General features: G+C 39.0%; 1 protein-coding gene and 1 long non-coding RNA gene across 8 annotated transcripts in view; one reads left to right on the plus strand and one right to left on the minus strand.

Annotated features, from left to right (window-relative positions):
- The window catches only part of TRPS1 (transcriptional repressor GATA binding 1), a 220,083-nt gene that overhangs the window by 110,923 nt on the left and 97,004 nt on the right, over window positions 1–12,156 (plus strand). The window lies entirely within an intron of this gene.
- LOC308060341 overlaps window positions 1–12,156 on the minus strand; it is an 89,155-nt gene that overhangs the window by 36,178 nt on the left and 40,821 nt on the right. Inside the window, exon 2 of the long non-coding RNA XR_013926682.1 lies at window positions 1–11,431. This exon is cut by the window's left edge and continues 36,178 nt beyond it. This is a non-coding gene — a long non-coding RNA (uncharacterized lncRNA). The remainder of the gene's footprint in view (window positions 11,432–12,156) is intronic.

A 12,156-nucleotide genomic window follows, 5' to 3' on the forward strand; every position in this document is an offset into this window, starting at 1 on the left:
TGCAGCTTTAGTTCTTATCAGCCCTGATTTCAGCACAACTCAGGATGTACCTAAATCATACCAGTAACAGAATCCTACAAAGATAAACCCTGAGCTGATGGATCCATAGGTACTTTTCTGTAAACAAGTGGCTAGAGTCACTGACTTCTTGTGGTTAAAGCTAGGTATGCATTTGGGTACTTAAATGATTTTTCAGCTCTATGGCCTTTTGCTTTTCTTCAGAAACTCAGCGTAACTTTTGTTTTATGATGCGATATTTTGAATGCTAGGAATATTTCCTGCCGCTGGCATTTGTGGCAAGTCTAATTTTAGGCATTAACCACTTAACTACCATCTTAATGGCTTTCCTTTTAATAGAACATAGAAACAGCATGGGCTTTATTTTCTGCATCATCAAAGCACTGCACCTTCCGACAGAAACAGTGTCTAGTCTGCAGTAGGCAAACACATCCCCCTGATAGTCCATCTGCTGAAATTCACAGCCAGGAGGAATTTCATCAAGTATAGGTAAACAATGTTTTCCGAAAAGAAACCTCTTCTTTTTTTGTGATGCTGGCCTGATCAATAGGCCAGTAAATGGAAAAAATTGCTATTACCTTTATTAGAACCTATGTAAAGCCCTAAGGAAACGTGCTCCTTTTACTGGTGTTGCCTTGTGTCTTTTACATGATCAAAGAAAAACAAAAAAAAAAGAACACAACACAACAGAAAATTACCATTTAACTAGCTAGTGTAAAGTCAAAATATTGTAAATTAGGGAATACTGCTTGGTCACAAAAAGAAGTCCCATTCCAGTTAGGGATCCAGAGTTGCATTTTATTTAATAATGGAAGCCTCTTTTAAAAATCAGAAATAATGATAGTGATTAGTTAACAGTAGCAAATAAAATGTGCATTTAAAATTAACCTGACAGGGCATTTTTCTGTCATACGGACTGATGTGTACAGTCCATTCTTTTAAAAATTCAGGGAAGCTTATTTGAATTGTAAATTGGCAACATATTCACGCTGAAGTCCTATTGTGTGATAGTGTGACAAATTACAAATGGAATATTGGCCGGGCTTCCATTTCTTGCATTTCTTTTCTAGTTTCTGCCGCTATTATCATTAATCTGTTTTACAGAAGCTCTATAGCGGATGGTTCTGGACATGGAAAGTACATTAAGTTTCATTGTTGGCTATAGCAGGACTCTGTGTGGCTTCAGTGACCTGTGACTTCTCCTATTGGTTGTAATTCAGTACAGTTGCTACTAGTTTTGTGTCCTGCTGTGTGTGGACTTAAGAGATTCTGGCATACTTTATGCCTGACAGCTCATTTCATAAGTATTGGGTTACAGAGCTTTTGCTAAATTGTGTTAAGAATATTGTACGAAATGGTGCTGGAATGTGGTTCTCTAAAAAAAAAATAAAAATATATACAAGTAAAACTTAAAGATCTCTTTATCAGAAGTGAAGTGAATTCTCCTTTTTAAGTCCTGAGTGAACTTAAAAGAATGTTGGAGATGATTAAATGCAGCGATGCCATGTGCTACAAGGCATTGTTTAACTCCTTTGCAATTTAAGATTTAATGCTTTATCCAATGGGAAAGAAAGAGCGAGTTACTCCAGCGTATCTTTGTTTCCTGCAAACACAGGCATAGCAGTGGGGGTGTTCCTCCCCTGGGTTGATTGTGCTGGTGCAAAGGTCAGACAAACAGGGAGGGAATGGTGTTCAGGATGCAATTTAAGGAGGGACTTGCAGGGTACGTGATGGTGTAGTAAGTGGGGGAGAGAAAGAAAGAAAGAAGGTAATTTTGAATAAGTATCAGAAGAGACCAAGTCAATTGCTGACAGCAACTCTTTCTGCTGTCTCTCACCTTCTGCCTTTCATATTAGTTCATTTTACTTCTGCCCTCTTAAGGATGATCTGCTACTATCAGACATTTCCTACCAGAGCTTAAATTGACAAATTTATGCCAACTCACTGCAGTTTTGCAATATGCTCTGTGAATCACGAAGGAAATAAGCTTCTGGCTATTCCTGGCTTAAATCTCTTTTGTTGTGTTTGCTTCTAGTGGTATCTCTGATTTCTTTTACTTTTCCCTTGCACTTTGCAAGCTGTTCAACCCCGATGTTTGCCTTTGTTTATGTATTTTCTCAGGCTTCTGGTTTGGGATCTGTGGACTATGAAGTTCATGCTATAGTTTTATATATAAGCAAAGATGCTTTTTTTTTTTTGTCTTTCTGCATAGCATTGTGTTCACTTCTGGCAGCCGATAGTGCAAAAGACATGGGTCTGAACTGCCACATCCAGTATTAGGCGTTTAACCAGGGTAGTTGGTCTGGGCTCCCCTTGCAGTCAGTGAAAGAGGAGAGATGGGTGGTAGTTTTGGGAAGTGTGTTCACCTGCCTGGTGTCTTGAGTCAAGCTCTGAAATTGCTACTCATTCCCCAGTGACCAAAGTACCTGGAAAGGCCATATCAGTTAAATTCCTAGAATTAGGTGGAGTGAATGCAGATCAAAACACAAGCATAAAGTGCATACATACTTAATACCCTAACTGTCATTGAACAAATGGTATTTCTTCTTCAGATGCCAGGTGCACTGGTCAGTGAGACCGATGGTGGGAGCAGAAGAAATAAAAGGGTGATAAATTTTATGTTTTGCTCTGACTTCAAACAGTTGTGTGATTCTGAGTCATTTTATTTGCCTGTGCCACACTATCCAGCTAGGAATTGAAAAGTTCTAGGGAGAACTTTCCTTGCAGTTCTCCCAGACTTTTCATTCTAGCATGGAAAGCATCAAAGTAATACAGAATATTTTTTCATATCCTCATAAATGAAAATTGCCATGGCATTGGAGGCCTATTAATTTATACAAGCTGAGGATCTGGCCTAGCACAGCCCAATGTTGCTTAGTTTACAGACGATCAGTGTTTAGTAGTTATTTTCCTTTGACTAGGCTGTCTCTTGAAATTTCTGTGTGTTTGCTTGTCACTCTTCCAAGATTTCTACTGTTTTGTTTTTTTCCTACCGTGCTTATTGAACAAAGACAAGGAAGTATCTAATAGATTAAAGTGAAGTCTAGTAACATGGTTCAGCGGACTAATACTTTAATCTGTGAGACCCTAAGATCAAGTGGACTCAATTTCAAGTCCTGCCACTATTAATTTAACCATTAGTAACATTGCAGGTACTGAGAGCCTGGAGTCTGCAGGTGTTTGCTGTTGGGAAAACAAGTAGCACCTTCGCACTCCCATAATGCAGTCTTTAACGCAAAAAGACATCTTCCTGAATTAAGTCCTGTCCATTAAAATAATCCTGCACCAGTAGATCATGAGATTGATCTTTCCTAGAGTTTCAGGAGATGTAATTTTGCAGCCAGGATAAGAATGACTGATACAGCTCAGTATGACAATTTTATGTAGAATTTCAATATTGCAACGGGATGCACTTGGGTCTATGGCATTCACTAAATGTTTGCTTTAAGAGAGGCTTTTGGGTTACCTTTTAAATAAACTTATGTCAGGGTTTCTTAAAAATTAATTGACTGATCAGTTTCACAGCATGCCAGATGGGCAAAAAACAGACTCCTAAAAGATTACAGAGCGCCATGCAGGAGGTTAAAACTGGCACCATAAACTTAAGAAATACTAGGGTGGCTATAGGGTGCTTGTTCCATGGATTCCTTCAAATTTGTGCTTGCGAGACCCTATTTTTATCCTCCTTAAATCAATTTTGTCTGATTAGTGACAAAAATATATGAATGTATAAGCAGGAGTGCTTGCATGTGTATATTTAAACATACATTTAAGCATCTAGTGCTTGAATCTGTTGCTTTTCTGTGTGTCGTATCTCTGTTAATATGTGCACACTTATGTATCTTTTGCATTTAGTGTGTGTGTACAGTAAGATAACTGCATGAAGTCTACATAATGGGAAACATTAGCTTTTGATGGAATTTTTTTTCTGAGTCCTTTCGAAGGCTTCTCAAATAATAATTTGGCTATTCACAATTATCATTCATGAGCAGATGCAATAATACTTATCTGTTTAATAATATACAATATTATTTCCTTTGGGAAAAAGATATATTTGAAATGCTTTGAAAAGAAATAAACAACAAGACTTGTAATTAAGTGTTGCTGTTTTAAGTAGAATTGGTTTCAACCATCGGCAGTCTGTCCTTCTCCTCAGCCTTTAGGAGACTGCTGCACATGATGAAAAGTTTAACTTGTCAAGTATAAATTTAGATGTAGAGTCCGGAATATCAAACTCCATGAGTGATAATTATCAGCACCTGGAAATAATTTGTACCAGAGAGTTAAGGAACGAGTTTTCCCTTTACACAGATAGTGAGTTTTTAACCTCCTAATCACTGGAATACTCCCCGGAGCTTACAGTGACATGGCTTGTGGTTCATTCCCACTAGTAAACATGGAACCAAGCAATTAGATTGTCATTAGAAGATGAACATTAGCTTTGTAAAATAGGATTAAGAATAAGCTGAGAACAAATGATCAGCTAATGTATACAGTTCATAAGTAATGCTGTACACACAGGCTGGGGCGTGGAGCCCATTGAAGGCGATTGGAATTGACTTCCACTGGCTTTCAATAGTTGCTGGCTCTGGCTCAGATTCTGGTTTTCCTTTAATTTTATAGCATTCATTCACCAGAACTACGGAAACTTTCTAATTGGGTAAAAGTTGCTCCTCCTCCAAAGTGTTAAATAGTAGGATGTTGTGCTGGAAACTCTACAAAGACAAGAAATAATTTATTTTTCTGACCTGTAGGCAGGCTGCCCCTGAAACACGCTCTTCGAAGATCACTTTTCTGCTTTCTTCTTATCTGTGTGCAGATATCATCTAAGCAATTTCTCCAGTATCTACAAGGCTGCATCATTATTACCTTGTTAAATATAATTTTTTCCTACTCTTTTAAGATTAGTTTAGGCAAGAGAAGGCACTACCAGAACGGAGTATACATATACAGTTTCATGGTGAGGCCAGCAACATTGCAACATCCACAGACAAGAAATACCGTTCAAAGGTGTTTGGTTTTAAAACTTCAGAAAACAATTAGCATCTGTGTTACTGGGAAGTGGAGCAAAAATGTAGTAAAGATTCATGTATACATAGTTCATGTAAGTTAAATACTTAGTAGACATTGTAGTAAGCAGTACCTAATTTTAAAAAATTTATATAGAGTGCAAGAAGTAACATGTTAATAGTGATTTTAATTATTTAATAACACTTTATAAACTGTGAAAGACTTCTAATGTGATCAACAAACAAGTTTCCATGACAAGTTAGGAATTTTAGGCAAGATTTGTTTCATTTTATTTTGTTTGTTTTTTAATGGAAGTAGTTAGAAAAAAAAAAAAAACAACAATTGAAGGAGGAAAATACAATCTATTTCTAGAAGAGTGCTTGTCAGTGCTTGGTTGGAGGTAAATGAATTAATCCAATATTACGTTCTCTGAGAATGATGAGTTACGTAGAGTAACTAAATTATGGGCTTTTAATTGTTACTTTCTTTAGTCTATTATATGAACATTTCATATAATTATGTTTATTAGATAGTATAGATTTAGCTTAACCTAGGAAGTATATAATGGAAATATAATTATAGACAAGAAAAATGGGTATTAAACTTATGTAATTTTCTTTTATTGTCCTAAATATTTCTGCAATTAAACTACTGAAATTATTTGAGTTTAGAATTTCATCAGTTTTAATGGGCCTGAGTTATTAAACATCTTCCGGATTAGGACCATCATATATAATTTTAGAATCAGAGCCATAAACATCAGAGGAACTACTCATTTCCATACACTTTTTCATATGTTAAAGTATATGGATAAATAGGCATTATAGAAAGCTTGTAAATTTGGATACCTGAGTTTCAGAAGCATTGGGTACTATGATCATGTAGTGGTAGATATGCACTGTATTTTACGGCTCTCATTAAATCATTACTGGGGAGTAATTGGAAAAAGATGGCATGTAGAAATGACTTTTCTTCGCAGGATGTCTTTTTCTTTTCATGTGTTTCAGTCCGAATTAGTTTAGGATTGTATGGCTTGGACAGTTTCTGAAATATTTCTGTTGTTGATTTGCCAAACACATCTCCTTCTTTTTTTTCTTTCTTTCTTTTTTTTTTTTCTTTTTTTTTTATTATTTTTTTTTTATTTTAAGGAGGAAAAAAGGGGAGAAAAAAAAAGGGAGGGTGGGAAGACATGAATGAGAGATTGAATTTGGGAGTGATCTTTCTCTTGTTACATGATGTGAAGCATGTGTGGGAAATGTTTTCATCTTCAGAAGTCATTTGCCCCATGCAGAGAATGCTTGAAATGAAAATAACTTTCCAAATTAAAATAGAATGTGTAGTTTTTTATTTACAGACACACAGAGACATAGTCGCTCTTATATGCACAGAGCAGTACTTGCATTTTATTTGATCTTCTATTCTTGACAAATGTCACATTTATAAGATATTATTTGATAAACATTAATGGTGAATTATTTGATTTCATCAAAAACATTTATGCTTTGATTCCACTTTATGAATTCATACTTGTTCACTATATGAGGACTGTATATTTCATTAACATTCAAATCCAATCTCACCTCCTCCACCTCTAGTATCATGTTAAAATGTAGCAAGGAACTGACTGGGTGACCCTCCTCCTCCATGGAGTCACAAATACTGTCCTTTTCAATCAGTGTCAATAATTCCATCTTAAATTTTCCATTTACTCTCATTTTAACTAGCATTTCTTATATCTGGTTGAATATTTGTTTCTGTTATCGTTATTGACAACCAAATAGTTTCAGCCAAAGCTGTTAACATTCAGTCAATGTGATTGGGAGCTCAGATGCTTCATGTCTCCAGGCTGGGCTTTCTGGCTGGGCTTTCTGGCTGGGCTAGGTATTTCCTTCCAGAATCACCGAGATGTGTCATGGGACCAGTAGTCCCCCTATTTTTGGAAGCCACTTAATGCCTGTTGTAGTCCACTGACAAATGGTCGCCTTGGCTATTTTCAGCAGCCCTGCTTCTTTAATTAATCTTGCTGTAATGTCACACCTCAACTTCTGCAATTGTTTTCTGGCTTTCCATGCTGTGGAGAGGCTTGTTTGTGTGACAGTCTGGCTGCCAACATTCACTGTGTGCCATTGCCACTATTTCAAATCCACAGGATTCCTATCTCTGTCTGTCCAGGCTCTCGTTGACTTTGTAAGCGGGGGGGGAGGGGATTACTTCGATAAATACAGAGTGTAAAAGATAGGGTTCAGTGAAGCAGATTTTTCCTAGATTCACTTACAAACTGAAGTACCTAATATTATGTAGAGAATTCTCTCTGTTTTATACTTTATTTAAGGTTGTTTTTGGTTTTTTTTCTGAAAAAGCTGTAGATTTTTTCCTAAAGCAAAATTTAATATGCAAAAAGTAAATACAATGGTATATGGTTATTATCTTGTAACCCTATCAATCTGGCTGAAGGTTCAGGTTTTCTGTATAGAGCAAGGAGATAACTTCAAAAGCTCGAATAGTTTGTAGTTTGGAGAAGCAGTCAACTGAGAGAACTTAAAGATCAAAGCCAGAATATCTGATTTTAATGATGCAGAACATATGCTTCACCAAAAACCTTTTGGATTAAAAAAGTTAATGTAATCAAAGAGAACTGAACTCTTTGTTTGGATCTGAGCTGTGTGTTGAAGCACTCAGCACAATATCTTACACTGTGCTGTTACTGTAGTTGTGTATAAGAAGTGAGTTGAAATTAAGAGACTAGTGAACCTGGCGCTCAGAAACTTTATTGTTTTGAAGATCTAAAATATTTTTCTGAAGAACCCTTAAGAATCTTGAATCTGCAGATAGACGTAAAAAGCAAGATTGTTCTCTGGGAACTTGATTAGCCTTATTCAATAACTGGGAATCCAGGAAATTTATCTGGAGAGTTTTTGATTTACAGTGAATGCAAAAAAGGACCAGATAAAGGAACACAGACGTATCTGCAAGAGGAAAAAAATCCCCAAGGGTGGAAAAGTTTCCTTTCGTTGCAGTTTGATAAAGGGAGATAATGTAGTCCCCATGCCTGGACAGAACAGTATTGATAAGATCAAATTTATGGATGAAAAAAGATATTAACTGAATTATGAGCTTAAAGAGAAAAAGATTTACTGGACAAGGAAAATATCTGAGAACTCTGTTTTGCAGTAGCTCCTCAGAGTCTCATCCAAAGTCCCTTAATATCACTGGAGGCTTTTCCATTGATTGCAGTGAGACCCTGCTGGAAAATTCATAATGCATTTGAAAATAAGGAACATATCAACAATAATACATACAGCGTTTTGGTTTCACGAGTATCTAACTATATATATATTTATCTATATATCTGAAGTATTGTATGCATATTTTCAACATTATTTGGTTTGCCACTTTTAAACATACTCTGGAAGCACTAAGTTGGTCAATTTGTTGCTTGCCAGAAACAGTCAACTCTTATCAATGTAAGAGTTAATTTTTTTTTTTTTTCTTGCCATAGCTGGCATCTGTTTTTCTCATAGCTCTCATTTCTTATTTGTTGTGACATTGCTATTTTATTCTTTTTGTCTATGTATTTCACTCTTTCTGACATGCTTCTTGGAAAGCCTTAGGGCAAGAAAGGACTGCTCCCCCTGCTTCTCCCCCTTCCCTAAAGCTAGTAAAGAAAGTCTTTAGCTTGATCCCCACACCCCTTGTTCAATTTGGATCAAAAGCAGTCCCAGAGAAGTCTAAGTGGCTGGAGCTTCATTTGCCTTGACCAAACTAGGCAGAAGTATAGGATCCAGCTCTGAACCTCTTTACTCATGTGAATGGAAGCTGTGCTTTGTTATGCTGCTTCTGGTTTCTCTTTATGTGATATTAAATTCATTCTGTAGCTACAGAAGCTCACCAAGGCCAGTCAGACAGAAAGCCAGTCAAAGTCACTAGAAATATTGATCGCATTTTTATTGAAGCATTTCCTGGATACAAGTTGAGTTCTGGATGGACTGCGCAAGTGGTTTTTTCCCCCTGTGATTGACTTTCAAGGTTAAGGAGTAACAAAACTACCGCAAGTGCCTTTTTACATGCACTGGGTCATTCTGCATCTGATCTTTTGAGCTATCCTTGCCTTGAACTAACCTGGTTTGTGAACAAGCTGCAAGGCAAAAAAGGTCCCTTTGATCTTTAATAGCTGATCATCCCTGCATGTGTGACTGTGCTCCTGATGAGATAGAGATGAAGTCCTGGATTCATGCACTAGGCATGTTTCAGAGGCAGACCCAGTTTGCAAGCTGTTGTGTGCAACAGGATACCCTTGGTGTTACTCCTCTCCCTCTGCTCTTCATTGCTGCCTTTATTGCAACTGCATGTGATTAACAGGTAGCTGAGAGCAGAGTACCCGTTCCACTGTAGATGCCATCTTCTACCTGCCCTTCTCCAGGACTATACCTGATAAGTTGTCGGGAAAGCAGTGTGTTATAATCTATGGAATGCCATTGGCTTTGGAAGATATACTGTATGTGTGTATAACTCCTGGCAGCCCTTGTTTGAGAGCAGAACTGTGCTGCAAGGACACGGTGAACTCTGTTATAATCCTGGAAGAATTTTAAAGTTTCAGATCAATGGGACTGTTATTGTTACAGGGCAGGGCAGGGCTTTTGATGGTATTTGTGTTAAGATATGTTGGTTTGTCTTGCATTCTGGACCCCTGAAAAAGGTCCAGTTGCAAGCATCACATTGATAATACTTCAAGATACTTGCTAACCTTTGTAGTGGCGGGTTTCCAGTGACTGCTCAGGCACCCTGCCATGGTATGTTCTTGTCATACAGGGGAGCTAAATCATTGATGTATCTACTTCTGCCTCTTGAGGCCTTCTACAATCAGGGTGGAGGCACTTCTGGGGCCCCAGTGACATTCACCACATGACATTCACCACATCTTTGCAGTCACTTTTTAGTGATGTTTGAAGACACCTTCATTGAAGGAGGCTGGATGCTCAGTTTGATGTGAGTTTTCTGGCTTCCGTCTCCCCTGAGATCAGAAGTCAGAGTCTCCCGTTCCAAGATGCCCAACAGCTGTTTCTTCAGTTGCTCACTAACTGCTGGCCACTGAGTATATCTAGTACATCTTTCCTAATTGAAAGCAAATGTCAAGTTTTTGACAGTTAATATGGCATTTAAAGGGTAGATTTTCAAAAGGACAAAGGAGAGCTGCATGCTGGTGCTGCTGAAGTAACGCATTTTCTAAATCATGAGTTTATTCAGTGACCATAAAGGTCTGATTGCATCTCAGGTGTCTCTGTGCAAAACAGCAGTGTTGATTTTGCTCCCTTCTGTGCCCGGTTAGCACCCGGTGCTGCAGGCAGGCTCGCTCCTGCTTGGTGAAGCCTGTTGCACTGCAGCCACCTTTCTCAGGCCTTGATTCTCCAGCCTACAAATTTAAAGCTTACCGAGATATGTCAGCATGGGCGGTACTGATACTACCCATGCTCTGGACCGACTGCTTTACTCCAATGGAGCCTACTGAGTATTCGGTATTAGCCACCTGCATAGATTAAAAATGTTATTTGGGTGCAAGGGAAGAAGAATAGAAAGATCTTACTTGATGAAAAGTAAAGAGGAAATCACAAATGGTAATGAATGTTAACATTGAATTTGTGAGACTCCTGTGCTTAAAGGGCTGTTGGATAGTTCATCAGATAAGATAATGAATACAGAATATGACTGTGAGTACGAATCAATGCATTGTTTCACTGCTGAAGCAGTATTTTTCCAGTTCATTAGTCACTTGCTTTAATTTAAAAAATATATAGACATAGGGGTAAATTTACTGCAGTTGCCAATGAAACCACACAAGGAGTCCCATAAGAATGTGAAAGGAGTGCAGTTCCTTACAACAGTGAAATACCAAAAGCCCAATTAATCAGTGGTTCTTTGCAGATTTTAGACCAGAACTGGCATGCTACCAAACTGCCCTCAGAAGAGGTCTAAAACAGCTCAGGAAATGATTTAATGGGCACCTGGTTACAGATGTGTTCCTGCCAGACATACTGTCTGCAATGGTACATCCCAAAATGGCCCTACAGGGTCTGAAATGCAAGGAACGTACACAAAAGTTCTTCTTTGTAGATTTGGAGAGGTAATAAAAGAAACAACAAAAACCCCAACCCCAGAAAAAAATCTGCTGTGTAGTCTTCCTAATCTCTACCTTTTCCTGTTAGTCATGCTGGCAAGTATCTGCGTTCTTTGCTGATATTTTGGTCAGTATCTCATAGAATCATAGAATTGTTTAGGTTGGAAAAGACCCTTTGAGATCAGCAAGTCCAATTGTTAACCCAGCACTGCCAAGTCCACCGCTAAACCATGTCCCTAAGTGAAACATCTACACGTCTTTTAAATACCTCGGGGGGTGGTGACTTAATCACTTCCCTGGGCAGCCTGTTCCAATGCTTGACAATCTTGTCTGTGAAGTAAATTTTCCTAATATCCAATCTGAACCTCCTGTGGCACAGCTTGAGGCCATTTGCTCTTGTCCTATTTCTTGTTACTTGGGAGGAGAGACCGACCCCCCCCTGCCTACAGCCCCCTGTCAGGGAGTTGCAGAGAGCGACAAGGTCCAACCTCAGCCTCCTTTTCTCCAGGCTGAACACCCCCAGCTCCCCCAGCCGCTCCCCATCAGACTTGTGCCCCAGCCCCTTCCCCAGCCCCGTTGCCCGTCTCTGGACACACTCCAGCACTTCAGTGTCCCTCTTATAGTGAGGGGCCCAACACAGCACAGTATCCAAGGTGTGGCCTCATCAGTGCCGAGTACAGGGGGACAATCCCTGCCCTTGTCCTGCTGGTCACAAGACTGCTGATACAGGCCAGGATGCTGTTGGCCTTCTTGGCCACCTGGGCACACAGCTGGCTCATGTTCAGCCAGCTGTCGACCAGCACCCCCAGGTCCCTTTCCTCTATGCAACTTTCCAGCCCCTCTTCCCCAGGCCTGTAGCGCTGCGTGTGGTTGTTGTGACCCCAATGTAGGACCTGGCACTTCTCCTTGTTGAACCTTATACAATTGGTCTTGGCCCATCGATCCAGCCTGCCCAGCTCCCTCTGCAGAGCCTTCCTACCCTCAAGCAGATCAACATCCAACCCCCCCCCCTCAAC

The sequence above is a fragment of the Falco punctatus genome (assembly GCF_963210335.1).
Source record: "Falco punctatus genome assembly, chromosome: 3".
NCBI lineage: Eukaryota > Metazoa > Chordata > Aves > Falconiformes > Falconidae > Falco > Falco punctatus.